The sequence below is a fragment of the Dendrobates tinctorius genome, unplaced genomic scaffold (genome assembly GCF_039654945.1).
Source record: "Dendrobates tinctorius isolate UK_male_01 unplaced genomic scaffold, ASM3965494v1 ptg000067l, whole genome shotgun sequence".
NCBI lineage: Eukaryota > Metazoa > Chordata > Amphibia > Anura > Dendrobatidae > Dendrobates > Dendrobates tinctorius.
In genome coordinates this window covers 352139-373729 of record NW_027361735.1, presented here as the reverse complement: position 1 = coordinate 373729, position 21591 = coordinate 352139, and the positions used below count along the sequence as shown (strand labels likewise).

The 21591-nt window shown below is 47.6% G+C and overlaps 1 pseudogene; it reads left to right on the top strand.

The window, feature by feature from the left end:
• Positions 1-21591, top strand: part of LOC141095145 (DAP3-binding cell death enhancer 1-like) — a 49721-nt pseudogene that overhangs the window by 11279 nt on the left and 16851 nt on the right.

Here is a 21591-nt window from a genome sequence, read left to right as displayed (position 1 = left end):
TATATACCATGCTGTCCTGTATTATACCGTGCTGGGGGGGCTATATACCATGCTGGGCTGTATTATACCATGCTGGGGGGGTTTATATACCATGCTGTCCTGTATTATACCGTGCTGGGGGGGCTATATACCATGCTGGGCTGTATTATACCATGCTGGGGGGGGCTATATACCATGCTGTGGGGGATATATACCATGCTGGCCTGTATTATACCATGCTGGGGGGCTATTTACCATGCTGGCCTGTATCATACCATGCTGGGGGGGCTATATACCATGGTGGGCTGTATCATACCATGCTGGGGGGGCTATATACCATGGTGGGCTGTATCATACCATGGTGGGGGGCTATAGTATATCATGGTGGGCTATATGCCATGGTGGGCTATATACCTTGTGGTGCTGGGCTATACACTATGCAGCTGTGTTATATAGCATGGGGGGTACATTTTACATTATATTCTATAAGGGGAGGCTGTGTTATATAATATGGGGGGCTATGCTATATTATATTCTATGGGGAGGTGGGCTGTATTATATTCTTTTTGGGGCTACATTATATTCTATAGGGGGGCTGTATTATATTTATTTATTTTCTATGGGGGCTACATTATATTCTATAGAGGGGCTACATTATAGTATATAAGGGGCTGCATTATATCCTATGAGGGGGTTGCCATATATTCTATGGAGGGGCTGCGTTATACTATACGGGGGGGACTGCATTATATTCTATGGGGGGTTACATTATATTCTATACAGATATTATATCCAGCCCTGCATAGACTCAATATTAGATAACAACAAATAACATATAACTTTGTTGCCCTATGAAGGGGGGGGCAAAAAATTTCTTGCTCATGGGCCCACTACAGTCTGTCCGCCCCTGATCCTGTGTGACCCTGAACTTGCATGTACAGGAGGGAGTGCAGTTACACAACTTGTTTTTGTTACCACAATGTCTGTCTCTAATAACACTTATTTTTTTTTAGTTTTCAAGAATGTTATTTTTTTTTCCAACAAATTAAAACCAGATAGTGTAACACTTTTTCTAATTGTAGATTTTTTTTTATCCTTTTTATTTTCTGTACATGATTATGAGGGTGGACATATTACCTGACCTGCCTGTTAACAGCATTTAGAGGCTTTATATGAGGGACATAGGACAATTCACACACATCTGGTTGTTTTTTTATTGTAGTTTTTTTGCAATCAATGAAAAAGGATGTCATGTACAAGTCAACAATAGGCACAAAAATCATTTAGGTGGTTTCATGTCCACCTACCCAAAATTGACAGTTTTTTTTTTTTTGCACTTTCTTAACTCTTTAAACATCCATTTTTCTTTTATTTTTTTTTGCTTTTGAGGGAAAAAAGACCATTTTTCTTCAATGTGCTGGATCCAGTTTTCGCCATCAGTGTGGCATCCGTTTTTCTCGTGTGCAAGAAGAGAACTCCAAATTTCTTATTAGGGCTCATGCATATGGCTGTATTTTTGGTCCGGTTGCGATTCGACAAAACATCGGCTAGCACTCGGACCAACGTAAGTCTATGGGGCCGAACAGATGTCCGAGGAAAAAAATCACTGCGTCCGATATTTGGAGCACGCTCAACCATACAAGTCAATGAGTCCATGGAAACCATCGGACTGCGCTCGGATGACATTTAAGTGCAGGCAGATTTCCACACACTGACAGAATGGAGAAATCTGACACTCTGATTAGCAACATCAACCCAATTCTCTTGAATGAGCGAATACACGATGATCTGCACCTGCGTTAGGCTAATTTCACACTTGCTTTTTTTTGCAGCGCGTTTTTCCCGCAAAACAACGCATTGAAAAAACGCATACAAACGCATACAAATGCTGCGTTTTTTTCAAGCATTTTTATGAGCATGCATGAAAAAAACGCAGCGTTTTTATGCGTTTGTATGCGTTTTTAGTGTGTTTTTACCGCGTTTGCGTTTTTTTCTAACATTAGGTGGCCCCTCACACTAACCCAAACCATGACTTTACTAACCCTTAACCAAACCATACTAACCCTAACCCTTAACCAAACCATACTAACCCTAACCCTAAACCCCCTTAACTAACCCTAACTCTAACCCAAACCCCTAAATTCCATTGTCCAACTAATGGTAAAAAAAAAAACGCATGCGCAAAAAAACGCATACATAAGCATGCCAATGCGCACATATGCGCACCCATAGACTTATAATGGGTGTCTTGCTGTAAAAAAATGCATTGCGCGCGCATGCGTTTTTTTGAGGCAAGTCGGACGCCCAAAAAATGCAACAGGATGCATTTTGTGCGCCCGAGCGCATACCGCAAAAAAACGCATGCGCGGAAAAACGCATACAAACGCATGTGTATGCGCACATAAGCGCATCCCATGCAAAGTATAGGGAAAAAAAACGCATGCGTTTTTTAGCGCTAAAATACCGCAGAAAAAAAACGCAAGTGTGAAACCAGCCTTAAACAGTAAAAATGGCCTGCAATTGGGTGAGACTAGGATGTCATCTGTGTAATGTGTTTGTTTTTTCCTTTCTCTTTCATTGATCAAAGTGGGCGAGCTTGATCCGTGGCTTGGATCAAAAATGCCTCCCTTAGGCCATGTGCACACATTGAGTATTCGGTGAGTTTTTTACCTTAGTATGTGTAAGCCAAAGCCAGGAGTGGGTGATGAATCCAGAAGTGGTGACGTGTTTCTGTTATACTTGTCCTCTGATCCTTTCCTGGCTTACAAATACTGAGGTAAAATACTGAACGTGGCCTTATTTTTGGCTGACAATTGACCCACAAAAAAAAGGTGTATGAAGACCTCCATAGACTGTTTTGCCAGAAGAAGAGGCTTCAGAACATGCTGGCATCCCTTGTTCAGGCACGTCCCTTTCTAGCGTTTTTCAATAATTTTCATTTAGTCACTTTTGACCACGGTTAGACCACGTGCACACGTTCAGTATTCAGTCAGTATTTTACCTCAGTATGTGCCAAAACCAGGAGTGGAACAATCCGAGGACAAGTGTAATAGAAACACGTCACCACTTCTGTGTTTATCACCCACTCCTGGTTTTGGCACATACTGAGGTAAAAAATCATGTGGCCTTAGTCGGGGCTTCCAGCAACCATTAGGCCACATTCACACGTTCAGTATTTGGTCAGTATTTTACCTCAGTATGTGTAAGCAAAAAACAGGAGTGGAACAATCCGAGGACAAGTATAAGAGAAACATGTCACCACTTCTGTGTTTATCACCCACTCCTGGTTTGGGCTTACAAACACTGAGGTAAAATACTGACCAAATACTGAACGTGTGAATGTGGCCTTAAAAGATGCTCAAAAAGACGTGCACAGCAAGTTGTTTGTCATCGCAGTGCATATATTCATTCTTTTTAGCGCTTTTTCTGGGGCAAACCACCTGAAAAATTTGTCATGTGCACATCCCCTAATGGCTACATTTTTTACCTATGAAAATATAAATAGGAAACCTACATGAAATATGGGTGTCTGAATTAGACCTTCGGCTTTATTCGGAGATCTGCTTACCACAGACAGCTCGCTAACCCATTATAATCTATCGGGCTATAAATACGGTACATAGCATTTTTTGTTTTTCTTTTGCATGCAAAAAATTGGAGACGTCCTTCCGTGGTCAGATTTGCCGACCAAACTCATTCATTGAAGCAGAAACATTGGACAGCTCAAAAGTACCGTCCTTGTGAGACCGATGCCGAAGAGGGAGGCTTGAGGGAAAACTTTTTTTTTTTTACATTTTTGGTTAATTGGAAATAAACCATAGAGACTCTGAGGGTTGGACGCAGACTATAAAGGATGATCAATGGACCATTACCTTGTTAAAAAAAAAAAAAAAAATCCTTTTTATCTTCCCTATACCATTTGGCTCAGGATCTTTGTGTCCTTTCTTGCAGTTATAATCTACACAACTAACCGATACTTTTCCCGCCTCAATAATTGGGTATAAACTAGATGTGTATTTCCTGAAGGAAGTACAGATAGTGGTTTGAAATGGTGCCCGGGCTGCCCCTTTAAGAGAGACTTGCCTGCTGCCCCTGCAAGATTTTCAACTCAGGATCTGTTTTAACTGTGAGTGCCTCTCAGGGGCCACTTTGGCCTCACGGTCTGATTTTGTGGCCGGGGCCCCTCAGGGTCCAATTTTGTGGCCGGGGCCCCTCAGGGTCCGATTTTGTGGCCGGGGCCCCTCAGGGTCCGATTTTGTGGCCAGGGCCCCTCAGGGTCCGATTTTGTGGCCGAGGCCCCTCAGGGTCCGATTTTGTTGGGGCCCCTCATGGTCTGATTTTGTGGCAGGGGTCGATCAGCCTCCGATTTGGAGGCCGGGGTCGATCAGCCTCCGATTTGGAGGCCGGGGTCGATCAGCCTCCGATTTGGCGTGTCGGCCCTTTAAGACTCATTTCGGTGCGTCGGCCCTTTAAGAGCTAGTTTGGCTCACTGGGCTTCTTCTAAATCAACTTTGGCGGACATTCTCTCTCAGGGGCATGTGTCATTTGATGAAGCTAGATTTGCATTTGTGCTGTGGGTTTCGCTTTAAGAGCTGATATGTGGCAGAAGCTCTGTCCTGGGGCGTCATGTGACGTTCGTAGGCGTTGGCATAGTAACTGGGTCTGCCTGCGCATATCAATGAGCTTAACTGCCATTTCAATCGCCTCAGGGCACGTTTTGCCATTTCTCATTGAAAAGCATTGGAGACAGTGCATTCCAATGATGGGAAAAAAAATTTCAAACGCAAATTGCGCAAAAACTACAAATCCGATCGACACGAAAAATACTTAGCACACCTCTCATGGACGCTGGCTTCGAAACGACACCTCAACGGAGTCTGTGCGTGTAGCGGTTCGGGCCGCATTAATTGCGGAAATCAACTTAATAATAATAAGAAGAACTAGATGTGTATTTCCTGAAGGAAGTACAGATAGTGGTTTGAAATGGTGCCCGGGCTGCCCCTTTAAGAGAGACTTGCCTGCTGCCCCTGCAAGACTTTCAGCTCAGGATCCGTTTTAAGTGTGGGTGCCTCTCAGGGGCCACTTTGGCCTCAGGGTCTGATTTGGTGGGTGGGGCCCCTCAGGATCTGATTCGGTGGCCTGGGCTCCTCAGGGTTTGAATTGGTGGCCGGGATCCCTCAGGGTCCAATTTTGTGGGTGTGGCCCCTCAGGGTGTGATTTTGTGGATGTGGCCCCTCAGGGTGTGATTTTGTGGATGTGGCCCCTCAGGGTCCGATTTTGTGGGTGGGGCCCCTCAGGGTCCGATTTTGTGGGTGGGGCCCCTCAGGGTCCGATTTTGTGGGTGGGGCCCCTCAGGGTCCGATTTTGTGGGTTGGGCCCCTCAGGGTCCGATTTTGTGGGTTGGGCCCCTCAGGGTCCGATTTTGTGGGTTGGGCCCCTCAGGGTCCGATTTTGTGGGTTGGGCCCCTCAGGGTCCGATTTTGTGGGTTGGGCCCCTCAGGGTCCGATTTTGTGGGTTGGGCCCCTCAGGGTCCGATTTTGTGGTTGGGGCCCCTCAGGGTCCGATTTTGTGGTTGGGGCCCCTCAGGGTCCGATTTGGTGGGCGGGGCCACTCTGGGTCCAATTTGGATGCCAGGGTCTATCAGCCTCCGATTTGGAGCCTTGGGTCACTCAGCTTTCGATTTGGCGCGCTGGCCCTTTAAGACTCATTTTGGTGCGCCGGCTCTTTAAGAATCACTTTGGCGCGTCGGCCCTTTAAGAGCCAGGGTGGCTCACTGGGCTTCTAAATCCACTTTGGCGCACACATTCTCTCTCAGGGGCATGCGTCATGTGATGAAGCTAGATTTGCATTTGTGCTGTGGGTTTTGCTTTAAGAGCTGATATTATGTGGCAGAAGCTCTGTCCTTGGGGCGTCATGTGGTGTTCGTAGGCGTTGGCATAGTAACTGGGTGTGCCTGTGCATATCAATGAGCTCAACTACCATTTCAATCGCCTCAGGGCACGTTTTGCCATTTCCCATTGAAAAGCATTGGAGACAGTGCATTCCAATGACGGGAAAAAAAATTTTCAAACGTAAATTGCGCAAAAACTACAAATCCGATCGACACGAAAAATACTTAGCACACCTCTCGTGGACGCTGGCTTCGAAACGACACCTCAACGGAGTCTGTGCGTGTAGCGGTTCGGGCCGCATTAATTGCGGAAATCAACTGAATAATAATAATAAGAAGAATAAGTTAGCAGCGTTCGGATTACAATATAGTGGTTTTTTCAAACCACTATAACTAGATGTGTATTTCCTGAAGGAAGTACAGATAGTGGTTTGAAATGGTGCCCGGGCTGCCCCTTTAAGAGAGACTTGCCTGCTTCCCCTGCAAGACTTTCAATTCAGGATACGATTTAACTGTGGGTGCCTCTCAGGGGCCACTTTGGCCTCAGGGTCTGATTTTGTGGGTGGGGCCCCTCAGGGCCTGATTTTGTGGGTGGGGCCCCTCAGGGCCTGATTTTGTGGCCGGGGCCCCTCAGGGTCCGATTTTGTGGCCGGGGCCCCTCAGGGTCCGATTTGGTGGGCGGGGCCCCTCAGGGTCCGATTTTGTGGGCGGGGCCCCTCAGGGTCCGATTTTGTGGTTGGGGCCCCTCAGGGTCCGATTTTGTGGTTGGGGCCCCTCAGGGTCTGATTTTGTGGCCGCGGCCCCTCAGGGTCTGATTTTGTGGCCGCGGCCCCTCAGGGTCCGATTTTGTGGCAGGGGCCCCTCTGGGTCCAATTTGGTGGGCGGGACCACTCTGGGTCCAATTTGGTGGGCGGGACCACTCTGGGTCCAATTTGGTGGGCGGGACCACTCTGGGTCCAATTTGGTGGGCGGGGCCTCTCAGGGTCCGATTTGGTGGGCGGGGCCCCACAGGGTCCGATTTGGTGGGCGGGGCCTCTCTTGGTCTGATTTGGTGGGCGGGGCCACTCTGGGTAAGATTTGGAGGCTGGGGTCGTTGAGCTTCCGATTTGTAGGCCGAGGTCAAAGAGCCTCCGATTTGGAGGCCGGGGTGGCTCAGCCTCCGATTTGGAGGCCGGGGTGGCTCAGCCTCCGATTTGGAGGCCGGGGTGGCTCAGCCTCCGATTTGGAGGCCGGGGTGGCTCAGCCTCCCATTTGGAGGCCGGGGTGGCTCAGCCTCCCATTTGGAGGCCGGGGTGGCTCAGCCTCCCATTTGGAGGCCGGGGTGGCTCAGCCTCCCATTTGGAGGCCGGGGTGGCTCAGCCTCCCATTTGGAGGCCGGGGTGGCTCAGCCTCCGATTTGGTGTCGGCCCTTTAAGACTCATTTGGGTGCGCTGGCCGTTTGGCTCACTGGGCTTCTTTTAAATCCACTTTGGCGCACACATTCTCTCTCGGGCATGTGTCATGTGATGAAGCTAGATTTGCATTTGTGCTGTGAGTTCCGCTTTAAGAGCTGATATTATGTGGCAGAGGCTCTGTGCTGGGGTTCAAGTGAAGTTCGTAGGCGTTGGCATAGTAACTGGGTCTGCCTGCGCATATCAATGAGCTCAACTGTCATTTCAATCGCCTCAGGGCACGTTTTGCCATTTCCTATTGAAAAGCATTGGAGACAGTGCATTCCAATGACGGGAAAAAAATTTTTCAAACGCAAATTGCGCAAAAACTACAAATCCGATCGACACGAAAAATACTTAGCACACCTCTCATGGATGCTGGCTTCGAAACGACACCTCAACGGAGTCTGTGCGTGTAGCGGTTCGGGCTGTATTAATTGCGGAAATCAACTTAATAATAAGAAGAATAAGTTAGCAGCGTTCGGATTACAATATAGTGGTTTTTTCAAACCACTATAATTAGGAGTAAAATTCACTTTTCTGCTCATTTCTTGCTTTTTTTGGCCCCGCATCCCGTCTCGTAGTCTGTGGATGGACGGCCATCTGTACGGGGCTTGTAATTACAGCACAGCGTAGAGCTTGTGCCGGGGCAATTCCCTAACCCGGTGCTGCTTACTGCTAAATGGCTCCATCAATTACCGGCTTCTTTATATGCACGGCGACAATTAAATATTCATGACGCGAGTGTGTGTCGTATATCATGAGAGCATAAAAGTGTCATAACCGCTGCATAATAGAGAGAAAATACTTTTAAAAAAAAAAACACTGAAGAAAGTCGGGCTGTGACAGCAGATTGCCACTAAATGAATGTGTTTTATTTTTTTTTCTTTCAAATAAATCTTAAAGCGGATGTTCTACTAACAAGAATTTTGAGACAAACACAAATTTTGGCTTTCACATAGCTTGTGGCTTCAGCGTTTTTAGTGCAAACTGAACTACAATTATCAGCATTACAATTCTTAAACTTTTACTGTCAAATGCATCAAGTTTATGGAAAGACTCCATATTTACAATTTTCACCCTTAGGCTATGTTCGCACGTTGCATTTTTTTTTTTCTGCAAGTGAAACCTGCTCTCTTGGCAGTATAAAGAAGCAGGGTTTGGTACTTTTTTGCTGTTTTTTTTTTTTGGTGCAGATTACATGTCAGTCATCTACAGTACATGTTTAATAAAGTTAGTAGTATTCACCAAAAACACAACAAAAATGCAGGGTTGCTTTTTTTTTCCCCAGACCTGGCATGTCACTCTCTATGAGGAGAAACCTTACCCCGTCTATTCTTCTCTTAAGTATTTGGAATTTCTCATAACTTGAGTTTTTGTTTGTCCTCTTGCTATTGAAGATTGCCCACAGGTTCTCTTGGGGGGATTCCTGGCCGTGCACCAAAAATGTCAATATTTTGCTCCCTGAGACCCTTAGTTGCCACATTTGCCCTGTGACATGGATGGTCTCCATCATGTTGGGAAAAGCATTGTTCATCACCAAATTACTCTTAGGTCGTTGGGAGAAGTTTCTCTTGGAGGAGGTTTAGATCCCATTGCTTATTCATGGCCGTGTTCTTAGACAAAATTGTGAAGGAGAAGCCATGACATGGATGAGCAGATTGTGGTTCTAGAAACGTTCTCTTTGTCTTTCAGCCCTGAACCGCTTCCATGTGGCCAACGTCCAGGGTTGTGTCCATGGGGAGGCTGAAGCACTGAACCCTTCGTCATTGATACCCTTGGGACAGAATGCAGGTAGCAGAAGGTACGTGGAAAGTGGGAGATAGCTGTTCATGTCAGCCCCAGTCACAGTGTGTCTTCAGGTGGACTTCCTCCTCTGTTTCGACTTCCATAGACTTGAATTGAGGGGGTCTGGCCGACTGTCTCTTCTCCATCTGGATGTGTCAGACCGTGGTCATGGTACCACTGAATCCTCCATTTTATAATGATCCCTTCCATTACGAAGGTTTTGAAAGAAACCTTGGAAACCCTCTTTCTATCCAGTACTCGGCTCCATCTTTTTTTTGATAGTCGGCCATAAACGTGAACATGCTGTTGTGAAATCAGACCGATGCGTCGGAGCAAGCCCGGCAGGCGTCTCTAGATGAACAGCTGCCTCTGGCGTAACCCAGCTGCTCTGTTAGCACATATTTTACATGTTTGGTGACATACCTTTGTGTTCATAGAGATAAGATGATGTATTATTGTAGCCTTACGTCATGTCGTATACACCGAGTGCTTATACTTCAGAGATCTGGGGGCTACATGTGAACTCCCGGTTTACACCTCTGTAACAGACTCTTACCTTTTGCACCTTTACCACTTAAAGGTTTTGTCAAGGGTCAGTAAGTCATTTTCCCAAAACAGCGCCATCTCTGCTTACAGGGTGTTGGCGGTATTGAATTTTTCCTCAACCCCCTTTCTGGAGCTGAGCTACGATATCACAACCTGTAGGCAGAGGTGGCACTGTTTTTTGGGGAAAAAGGCGGTCATGTATTTTCTACTCTTGGACAGCCTCATCAAAGAGAACCTAATATCCGATTCATACTGCCCCAAAAACGGCTATGTATATTATACTCTGATTTATGCTGTGTTTCAGGGAAAACATAATTTTAAATGCCAGCCGATGACCACGCGTTTCGGTTAAAATCTCTGAAGTCAGTCACCGGCGACTTCTCTCAGCTCAACTAGACTTACGGGTTTCTTTCTATGTATACATAGGGCCGAGACATGTCTTTCTAGGTGAAAAGGGGCAGGGAGAACCACCAGGGACTGGCCTTGGACTTATCAGCTGAAATGCGTGGTCTCCGATTAGCATTTAAAAGATGGTTTACTCTTAAACATGGGGTCATTTCAGATAAAATTTACTTTTAAATTCTAATCGTAGATCACACGTTTCGGCTGACTACTCTAAAGCCGGTCTCCCTCTCCCCACCCAGCTCTCTTCCATTTAAAGACTACGTCCACCTTCACAAACTTTTTTTTTTTTTTTTTAATTTTCTCAATGCATCTTAAATAAAAAAAAATCTTCTTTGAAATAGGTCTTAACAATTAAAAAACAAGTAGAGGCGGGTGTGCAGTACCCGGCCGCGGCCACTGTACATTTGATGGCACTGTGCTGTTCATCTCCGCAGTTGATCACATCCAGCCGGCACACTGAACAGCTGCTCTTTGGCATCACGGGTGTCGCACCCCCGCCGATCTGGCGCTGACTGGCAAATTTGCAGCTATATTGTCTCTCTTAGGTTTGGGAAAGTCTTTGCACCAATCATCCTGACGGGAGAGCAATAGGTGACTGGCTTTCCAATGTTCTTAAGGAACGTCACCTTCACTGAATGTAATGAGGAGTAACAAATCAAAAAGCAATTATAATTATTGGTATCGCGCTATCCACCAGTAAAATGAGCGCTCCGGGCTGCTTAACCCTCGAGTCCTTGATCTTTTCAGCCTCATATCCTAGAATAAGAGCTCGGTCTCTCAGGTCTCACTCACAATAACTCATGCAAAGAGGGAAAATTGAGCCGTCCAGGCAGAACATCCCAAGGGATACGGTCTTTATGCCTTTATTAATTAGCCAGATTGCTTTCCCTTTGTATTGGGGTTCTGAAATATTTTATCCCCGTTTTTTAGCTGGCTTTTACGTCCATATTAAAGGAGTAGGTCATCACGTGATTGCAGAATGCCATTTAAATCTGATCAGCTATCTGTAGCATTATAGCCCGATATGACATTTGTTTTTATTTTAAGCAAGTAAGTAACCATTTTTGTAAAATGAATTTATTATATACAACATAATTCTCAGAATATTCATAGTGGTCACCTGACGAATTCTAATCGGCTTGTCTAGAAAAGTGTGAGTTTATGTACCACTGCCCCTAGTGGTCATCTCTTGTATTACATAACTTTTCCTGCATTGTTTTCTGAATGCTCATGTTTGCTCCTCTTATATTTCACCATAAGTTGATCATAATATTCTGTTTTTTTAGTTACGGCTCCCAGTCTTCAGGTGACCATGGTCGTCAGAATGGACAGGAGAAGAAGAGAAGAGCGAGCTTTCAGTTCTGCACTGGCCATCTGCCACAGTACTGCATGTTGGATGCTGTTGGACTGGTGAGGGCAGGGGGTGCATTCTTATTACATACAGCCCCATACCTTGCCATATTTGCTTATAAAGGACTACGGGGCAGTTTGGCAGATTTTATTTTTCCAACTGAAAACAATATTATTTTGGGTAAGCCATTTTATTTTTTTTTTTTAATCTTGGTCATTTCAGCCTTGAGTTATGTCCACAACTCATCTGGGACAGACTAGGGGCATGGCAGCTATTAATTAGTTTGCCTCAAATGTATCATATTTTGATTTAAAGGGAGTCAAAATGACTGTTCAAACCAAGCAGAGGAAGTCAGTGCATCTACCCAACTACTTGTTTCCCATCTATCTCCACACTCCTCTGGTTCCTGTAAAACCTTAGCTGTCAATCATGGAAGAGGAGGATGGAGATGGATGGGAAAGAAGTAGGTGGAAAGGTGCACTGAACTGCTCGGCCACAACAATGGTGCACCAAGTGCCTGTGCTAGGTTTGAACAGTCATTTTGTGCCGACACTCTGTAACTGCTTGCGAACAGCCCATCCGGCTACTACTCTGCAATGAAAACATCACTTAATAGTAGCGCAGCTACACACAGTCGTGGAGTTGCCGGAGTGGGGATCCGGCTGTCAGACTACCCCTTCCATTCATCCTCTGCAGGACTACCAGAGATAGCATAGCACAGAGCCCCGTTGTCAGGATCTGTGGTGGTCCCAATGATCGCACCCCCCGTTGATCTGCAGGGTATCCCCTTTCCTTTGGTAGGTAATAACCTTAAATGTGAATAATGACTTTTTAAAGGGAATCTATCAGCAGGTTTTTAACCTGGGAGCAGCATAAAATAGGAGCTGAGATCCGTATTCCAGCGATGTATCACTTACTGGGCTTCTTGCTGTAATTCTGATAAAATCACTATTTTATCAGCATATTATCTCTAGAGCATGGTTCCCCAACTCCAGTCCTCAAGGCCCACCAACAAGTCATGTTTTCAGGATTTCCCTTGTATTGTACAGGTGACGCAATTATCACCTGGGCACAGCACCGGAGAATCCTGACAGCGCTCATTCTGCACGCTGTGAGGATTCACAAGTCTGCAGTCACATAGAGTGGTGGGAGGAAACGGTCTGTGCAGGAGGAACAGATAAATGTAGATTAGTAGTATGCATAGGTGATGGAGCAGAACCTTACACTCGGCAGTGATTTTCCATCCACCAGTGATGGGATCTTGCAAAAGAAATGTCTGCGCGGAAGGCTGTGACTTTCCCGAACTGAATTGAAATGATTTCTCCCGTGCTCATAGATTTTACTTGCCTCCCTCTCCAAAAAGAGCAGACCCTTTATTTATAGGAAGGTTTGGATGCTGAAAATTGTTTATGCAGATGGAAATGTACTAAACTTATGTCATTCCTTTCCTTTCTTGGTGATCCAGGGAGCAGCAGCCGTCTTCCTGCACTTGGCTCGGCAGATTTCCTTCCATTGCTCTAGCAACTCTTCTCGGGAAGACCGAGCCCCTCGCCGAACATGTCTGGAGCAGATCCTGAAATCTTTCTCCCAGTGCAATCATCTATGTAAGTGGGATAATTCCAGGGATGGGGGTTTAGGTATACTGCAGGTACAGTCTGCATGGATGCCACAGCATCGGTCTGTGATAGGGGCCCATTGTAAAATAACGGAGACCACATGCCATCTGTTTTCTTACCATGGCTCCCAGTATAGGTAAGCCCTATACAGGTACATAAATGGTGCGCTGAATCATTCCAGCCAAACAAAGGCAAAAAAGACACCATCTTGCTTAATTTGGGAATTTAGAAATGTTTAAGGGCAATTTCTAGGGGTCAAATGGCGTTCTTTAATCAGCCCCCTTTGTTAGCCTGAAAGGAAACCCACTGCATGAAGAGCGTCCATTGTCTACAACCATTGTTGTCAATGGTCAGAAATGTGAGTTCAGGAGGGAACATTACCCCACTAATAATAGCAGAACCCCAGAGGTCGGGTAGTTGTCATTCCGAGACATGTAAAAAAAAAAAAAAAATTGGTTTGTACTAATGGTTGGGATATAGGTGAAAATCTAAATCTGGATGAAAGACCCCTACAATTAAAGGGACTGTCAGCACAGAATGACTGTTCATACTCAGTCCTGCTGCTCGGTGCTTCATGGTGGCCAATCATTTATATACTCCTTCCCACCTTCTTGGTTTCCCTCTATCTCCTCCCTCTTCTTCTTTGATTGACGAATATAAAACAAGCAGGCGGGAAGGTGTATATAAATAATTGGTCGCTGTGACGTACTGAGCGCCTGTACTCGGTTTGAACAGTCATTCTGTGCTGACCGAGTCCCTTTAAACAATTGGACACTTGTGGGCAAAGCCAAGAATGGTGTCTCGCATGTAGGTGCCCTTACATATTATTTGTTGTTTCTCTGGTTGCACACTTTACATTGCTCCTTTCTGTCCCACCAAATTTTATATATGGGTGTTCAGGTCTTTGTTATGTAAATCCATATACACCTTTATATCTTTTATCTGTTGCTGCATTCATGAGAATTTTTATTTCATTTATTTTATTGCATTTTACTTCATATCAAATGAGGCACTAAGTGTTTTTTGTGTGACAGAGCACTTCCCGGGCCTCTGCCTTTCCTGGATGTTGCCCCCCACCAGCACCAGCCTCTTTAGATTGACTGATAGCTCACGGTTTGTGTAATGTCAAGCAAGGAAATCAGACAGTGAGTTATAAATCAAGCTAAAGATGCTGATGCTGGGTGGGGAGACAGAGGCTTGATAAGTGCTCAGTCATATCCAGAGCACTTAATATTACATTTGTATATGAATGAAAATGCTGATTACTTGGAAATGCAGCAACAGACTTTACATATAAAGATGTCAATTAATATACATTTCAAAGACCTTTCCCATTTATGTGAATTTGGGGGATTGAGATTACTGACAAAATTCTCTTTAAAAGACTTTTTGGGGTGACGCAGCCTCTCCAGGTTTTAGAAACTTGTCAATGTCTTGTGGGCAGGAGATGTCTTTTTTTATTAAGGAAAATCCTACGTAAGGTGCCTGGTATGTTGGTGTTCTTTCGCAGTTCTTTGGCACAAGGGAAACTCACTAATGCAGGAAAAGTATAAGAGGAGTATTGGGATACTTATACGCTGCTTTAGTGATGTATATTTGATTTTTCTGCTAAAAGCCCCCGACACATATAATAAATGGATCCATAAACCCCTAATTAGCTTCACAAAGGCCAAAAGATTGTCTTTAGACCACCTTCTGGCTGGGATGGTCTTCCCCAGTGGCGTATCTAGGGGGGGGCAGTTGCCCCGGGCGCAGCCAGCAGGGGGGCGCAGTTGGGCCGCCTAATGCAGCGGGCCGCAGTGTCCTCCCTGGCGGCTGCGTTCTGCCGCCCCCCCCCTGGCCTGAGAGTCGGCGATTCTCTGTGTCAGCTGTCAAGCTGACAGCCGGCGCAGAGAAGGAGGCCGTGCCGGCTCCCAGGGAGCAATTGTACTGGCGTCTATACAGACGCCTGTACAATTGAAGCTCTGACCGCCGGGCCAGAGCGACGTCAGCAGCGTGATCAGGTCATGTGATCACGCTGATGACGTCACTCCCCGGCGCCCAAAGCAAACGCGCTGGTGGTAAGTGTGCTCCTCTGTGGAGCTGAAGAACCACCGAAGATGGGAGATGAGGGGGAGTTAATGAGTGGAGATGGGGGGGATATGTAGAGGGGATGGCGGTTAATGTGTGGGGGTATTTAGAGTGGGGATGGGGGTTAATGAGTGGGGATGGGGGTTAATGTGTGTGGGGGTTAATGAGTGGGGATGCCATGGGGTTAATGTGTGGGGGGATTTGGAGTGGAGATGGGGGTTATTTAATGTGATGGGGGTTAATGAGTGGGGGGGTTAATGAATGGGGATGTGGATTAATGTGTGGGGGCATCAATGAGTGGGGATGGGGGTTAATGTGTGTGGGGGTATTTGGAGTGGTGATGGGGTTAATGAGTGGGGATTGGGTTAATGTGCGCGGGGGTTAATGGATGGGGGTTAATGTATGGGGGCGTTAATGTGTGGGGGTATTTGGAGTGGGGGTGGGGGGTATTTGGAGTGCTGATGGGGGTTAATGAGTGGGGATTGGGTTAATGTGTGGGGGGATTTGGAGTGGGGATGGGGGGTTATTTAATGTGTGGGGGGGATTTGGAATGGGGATGGGGGTACTTAATGTGTGTGGGGGATTGGGGATGGGGGGATTTAATGTGTGGGGAGATTTGAGGACACAAAATAAAGAGTATGTATGAGGAAACAGTATGGGGGATTGGTGCAGACAGTATGGGGAGCGAATGGGTTAATGTATGTGGATGGACACAGTATGGGGAGTCAGGGGTATGTGTGAGCAGACAGTATAGAGAGTGAGGGGGTAAATATATGAGGAGACAGTATGGTGAACAGGTGGGATGCTAGAGGGGAATAGTGTGAGGAGACAGTATATTGCAGATATTTTTATTTAGGGGCATTATAATGACACTTCTATCTTTAAGGGCATCGTGTGGAGATGTTCTGCAGAAGACCGGAGAAGATGGACGTCTACAGAGACGAGATGTGGATGAGAAAACTCATCATGGGGTCTAGAAGAAAAGGTGACTGACTGCAGAAACGACGTCATCTATAAGGTACTTGGATGTAAATGTTATTTGTGATACTGACTTATTCTCATGTTTTTATTTGTTAGGAGCATTAAAGGGGTTCTCCAGGTTTGTGCTGAGTCTGCAGTCATTCTATGTGACTGCAGACTTCTGAATTCTCACAGTGCTCACTGCACACTGTCAGGATTCTCTCGTGCTGGTAATTTACATACATGCGGTCACATGCTGACTAGACATGTGTGGCCTCACTCAATGAAAATGAACAGAGCGAGGCCGGGCACGTCTAGTCGGAATGTGGCCAGAAGTATATAAATCACATACTTGTGCTGACATGACGGTACATCAGCAAGGGAGAATCCTAAAAGTGTGCAGTGCATTCGTTGTGAGAATTCAGAAGCTGCAGTGTCAGGATTCAGCTCTGCAGGTTGCCGTAGTCATCCCATGGACACTTCACTCATATGCGATTTTCATAGGTATGATCCTGTGACAACGAGCTTCTCTTCCTGCTTCTCTCAGTTTTTTACTGAACATTGAGAGCATTAGGAGGAGCAGCTCGTGGGTACATGGCTAAGTGTTCAAGTCGCATATGTACTTGGGCGGGGGGGGCGCCGAACCGAATTCTTGCCCCGGGTGCCAGAAAGCCTAGATACGCCTCTGGTCTTCCCCACTGGTCCATACGGCATGCGGCAAGGCAGGTGGGGTAAATATCAAAATATAACCTATAATATATTGTTTCAGCTGTTTCTTTTTTTGCTGTGTTTGTAAAGCTGTGAAAAGTCACGTCCCACAAGCCGTCCAGCCGCTTGCCTGGAAAGATCTCCACTTACAAGGCGGAGCGAATCAGCGGGACAGAGACTCCTCTCTACCGATCTACTCCATAGGGCCCACTAGCTCCCGACATCACCTTGTGCATGTGCCAGGTAACCTTAGGGGTAACGGCCTGGTGAGACTGTTGGGTTAAACCACTCGTCTCTTCTTCTACATGATCGACTCATTCTTGTCTTTCCTGCTCCAGAAGTATCACAGACCGAAGACTTTCTTGAGGTTGGCTCCACATATGGACCACTCACAAGAGACGATGAAACGTCTACGTCCGCTCGAGAGGTAACGGCGCAGTTATTCATGTCGTAGGGTGCATGCATCTCTTTTGCTGGTTCCTAATAGTCTTTAGCATTGACGAAAGGTGATGGTAGGTATAGATTTACTCGCTTTTATTTTTTAGCCCTTGGAACCAAAGAAAGTATCTGGAGAGTCTCTTCAGGGTGCTGCCTCACGACTCTTGGACGTCACAGAGACCAGCGTGCCTACAGTGCTCAATATCTTCGGTAAATGTCTGCCATAGTATATTATTAAACCACTTAGAATGAAATGCACCACAACTCCCTCCATATACATGCACAGCAGGCTCAGCGGAGCATTCATGCGTTTACTGTGTCAAACAAGTCTGACTTCAGGCTGTCTACTGTAAGAAGAAGGGATCGGGCATGTTGATATCCAACATGCCCGATCAACCTTTTCTCTTTCGTCTCATTGGGGGACACAGAAACCGTGAGTGTGTGCTGCTGTCACTAGGAGGTTGACACTATGCATGAAAAAAAATGTTAACTCCGCCTCCGCAGTAAACACCCCTCCGACAGGCTGTAGGACAGTCAGTTTTGCTTTGTGTCAGTAGGAGGTGGACAGGGGTCTCTCGCAGACCCATGCCTACCTCAGTGTGCGTCGTTCCTTTTCAGGTAACCATGGAGGGATACAGAGTAGATCTGCTACATCTGTACTCCCCCACCGGGATTATGAGTACGGTGTGTACTGCCACCCCGTATCTTCATAAATCCCACGGGCAGGACCCTATCCCCTAACACAGGACTCGTGTTCAGGTGGCCGCTCCTGGTCCTGACCTTCGTCTCCCATCACTCACCCACCAGAGCCTGATGATCGAGAGAGATGCCCTGCAGATAAAGTTTGGGACAGCAATCTTTTCATGTAGATAACCGACCCCTGTTACGGGGTGAACCGGAGGTAAGAGGCTGCAGCGTTGTATGATCCGCTTACCAGCTGCTCTGGCTGAATGTGACCGCTGTAATCAGCTCTCGGGCTTACAGCCAATAGCTCTATAGCTTACTTTCAAGCACGCGGTGCAGCGCGGTTCCAGCCTCCTCCCGTGGCGGCGTTATGGCCCTGGGCTCCAGCAGGAGCCCAGCAAGGCCGACGCTAGATTCCGGCTTCCGGCAGACTCCGCCCTCCGGCTCCTGTACCAGCGCCATCTTGGTGCTCCAGGAGGCCAGAGCAGGGCCCCGCCCACCGCTTCCGGGCGGGGATTTCATAAGGCTTCTAGGCAGGGCTGTTCACCTCGCACGCTCTCTCTCTCTCACCTTCATCAGCCTTCGGGCGGCAGCTGCGGCGGGCACACAGGTCGTGGGTATGTGAGTACTGCACTACAGGTTGCTCCCTCACTCCTGCTTTCTACCCCCGACGGTCGGCACCAGGTAAAACCTGTCAGTATGCCCAAGGGAGAGCAGTCCCGCTCCTCCTCCTCATCCGCTTCAGTGACCTTGGTCAAATATTTTGTATGTACCAAATGCAATGTCAGGTCTCCTTCAGGTCAGTCCTCACCACTCTGCTCAGATTGCAGCAAACCTACGGTGTCACCTATGATAGAGAGCAGGTGCAGCCCCCCCATTTTGCCTGTCATAGCTCCCACATTACCCCTGGAACAGGAGGAAGCCACCCTGCCTGCTGCCATTCATCGCCACGGGAGACAGAGTGTCCAGGATGGGCCTCTTCCTTATCCAAGTCTGTGGCCGACCTTACCAGGGTATCACAGACCTTGGTAACGGCGTTTAACAGATTGCCACTTAAGACTCCAGTGGACATAGGAGCACCAAAGAAGCCTCCTTTTGGGCCTTCTAGAGGCCGAAAAAGGTTTAGACAGGACCATCAACCCAGGTCTCCTTCTCATTCTCACTCCATCTCACCGCCAGAATTCCTCTGGCCGTCTACCTCCTCCCGGTCCTCATCCCCGGAATCAGGCGAGGCATTATCGGAGATAAACTCAGAGGAGGATTCTGAGTACGGGCCAGAACAGTCCCAGGTCAAGGATATGGTTCAGGGCCTCATTGCCTCAATCAATGAGACCTTTTAACATTGGGGACGCCACATCAAAACCTAATGATCAGGCTTTTTCATTTAAGCGTCATAAGTCCCCCTCTAGGGTTTTCGCCTCCCACAAGGATTTTGAGGAAGTGTTGGCCAGGGAAAGGGAAAACCCAACCAGGCAATTTCAGAGAGAAGATCATTTTGGGATTCTATATCCCTTCCCTCCAGATCTCACCGCCAACTGGACCGCCTCCCCTTCGGTGGATCCACCAGTGTCCAGACTCACTACCAATACAGTCCTCCCACTCGCCAGTGGGGCAGCCCTAAAAGATCCCAATGATAGGAGGATAGAATCTCTGTCAAAATCCGCCTTTGAGGCAGCAGCCGCCACATTGTGTAGCTAAATCTGTTACAGAATGGGCCAAACAGCTTAGACAGGGCATAATGGCCTGGGCACCACCAGCAGAACTGGCAGAAATCGCAGATCAAATCTCCCATGCCGGAAAGTATATGGTATCAGCAGCCCTGGATGCCGCGTCTTGCGCAGCTCAAGCATCCAGTAACGTGGTAGCTGTCCGGCAGATGGTCTGGCTAAAGGCTTTGCAGGCTGATTGGTCAGTGATTTCTTTGAGAACCAATCTGCCGTTTCAGGGCACCCGGCTCTTTGATTCAATGCTAGATTAAATCATTAAGGATGCATTGGGGTACACTCTTCCTTCTCCCCCAGGCCAAGCCTCGTCGATATGTTTTCAAACGTAGGGCTCAGCCCTTTCACCGTACCCCAGCGACAGGCAGTTATGCTCAGGGCCCACAGAGGTCGCAAGCACCGAGAGATAGGAGGAAGGTATCCTTTCAGGCCACCCCGTCATGGCATTCCCGCAGTTCAACAGCAGAACTATCAGGTCAGGGCCACTTCAGCCTGGTGCCAGCAGGGAGTCCAACTTCCTTTCCAGTACCTCTCCCTGACTAGGAGGCCGCCTTCTACTCTTCAGAGATGTCTGGCAGAGTTCAGTAGAGGATATCTGGGTAAGGCTAGTTTCACATTTGTGTTTCAGGGCGCAGCGATGGCCTGCGCACGGCTGCCGCTAAGCCCCGCCCCTGCCGTGCCTCCGCCAGTAGCTCCGCCTAACGGCGCATGATGCTGCATGCGTCCTGCGTCCCCTATCTTTATCACTGGGGACGCAGGCCGTGCGCAGTATGCGTTTGGCGGCGCATGCGCCCTTCTGACACTGCGCCGACCAGCGCCAAATGCAACCTGTAGCAATTTGGTTGCGCTCGGCGCAGCGTCAGAAGGGCGCATGCGCCGCCAAACACATACTGCGTACGGCCTGCGTCCCCAGTGATAAAGATGCAGGACGCATGCAGCGTCATGCGCCCTTAGGCGGAGCTACTGGCGGAGGCGCGGCAGGGGGCGGGGCTTAGCGGCGGCCATGCGCAGGCCGTCGCTGCGACTCGAAACGCAAATGTGAAACTAGCCTAAAGGAGGTAGTTTCGACAGGATGCAAGATAGACTTCAACGTGCTTCCGCGAGATCGCTTCTTTCTATCGCAACCAAAAGACGCTGCTAGGGCTCTAGGTTTTTCTGCGGCAATCGACTCTCTCCTCAACGCAGGAGTAATCATCCCCGTTCCCGAGCAGGAACGTTTTGCCGGCTTTTACTCAAACCTGTTTGTGATGCCAAAAAAGGGATGGCTCAGTTCGTCCCATACTAGACCTCAAAAGGCTAAACAGATAGGTCCGCTTACGCCATTTCAGGATGGAATTGATTCAGTCGGTAATTACGTCTATGGAGGATCAGGAACTCCTCTGTTCCATAGACATCCGGGACGCCTACCTACACGTCCCCATTTTTTCAGGGACATCAGAGGTTTCTGCGTTTTACTGTCCAAAAGCAGCATTTCCAGTTTGTGGCCCTGCCATTTAGGCTGGCAACAGCCCCTAGAATTTTCACAAAGATTGTGGCAGCGATGGTAGCTATATTAAGAGTCAGAGGCATACTATTGGTGCCATATTTCGACGATATTCTCGTCAAAGCGCCCTCCTTCGCTCAGGCCCAGGAAAATCTAGCGGTAGTTTTAAACACGCTGTCCCGTTTGGTTGGATCGTAAACAGGGAGAAAGCTCAACTAACGCCAACACAACGCCTAGACTTCGTAGGAATGGTAATCGACACCCGCCGCTCAAGGGTCTTTCTCCCAGAAAGAAAGTGGATTACCCTCCAGCAGGGAATTCGTGCTCTATTGAAATTCCGGCTTCTATCCTTTCATGCTGCCATGAGAGTCCTGGGAAGGATTGTGGCAGCTTCAGAGGCAATACCCTTTGCCCTGTTCCGTTCTAGGATACTACAGAGGAACATCCTCCTTCAGTGGGACAGGTCCGTCTCTTCGCTGGATCGCCCCTTCCTCCCTTCCATTCAGACCAAGGAGTCCCTC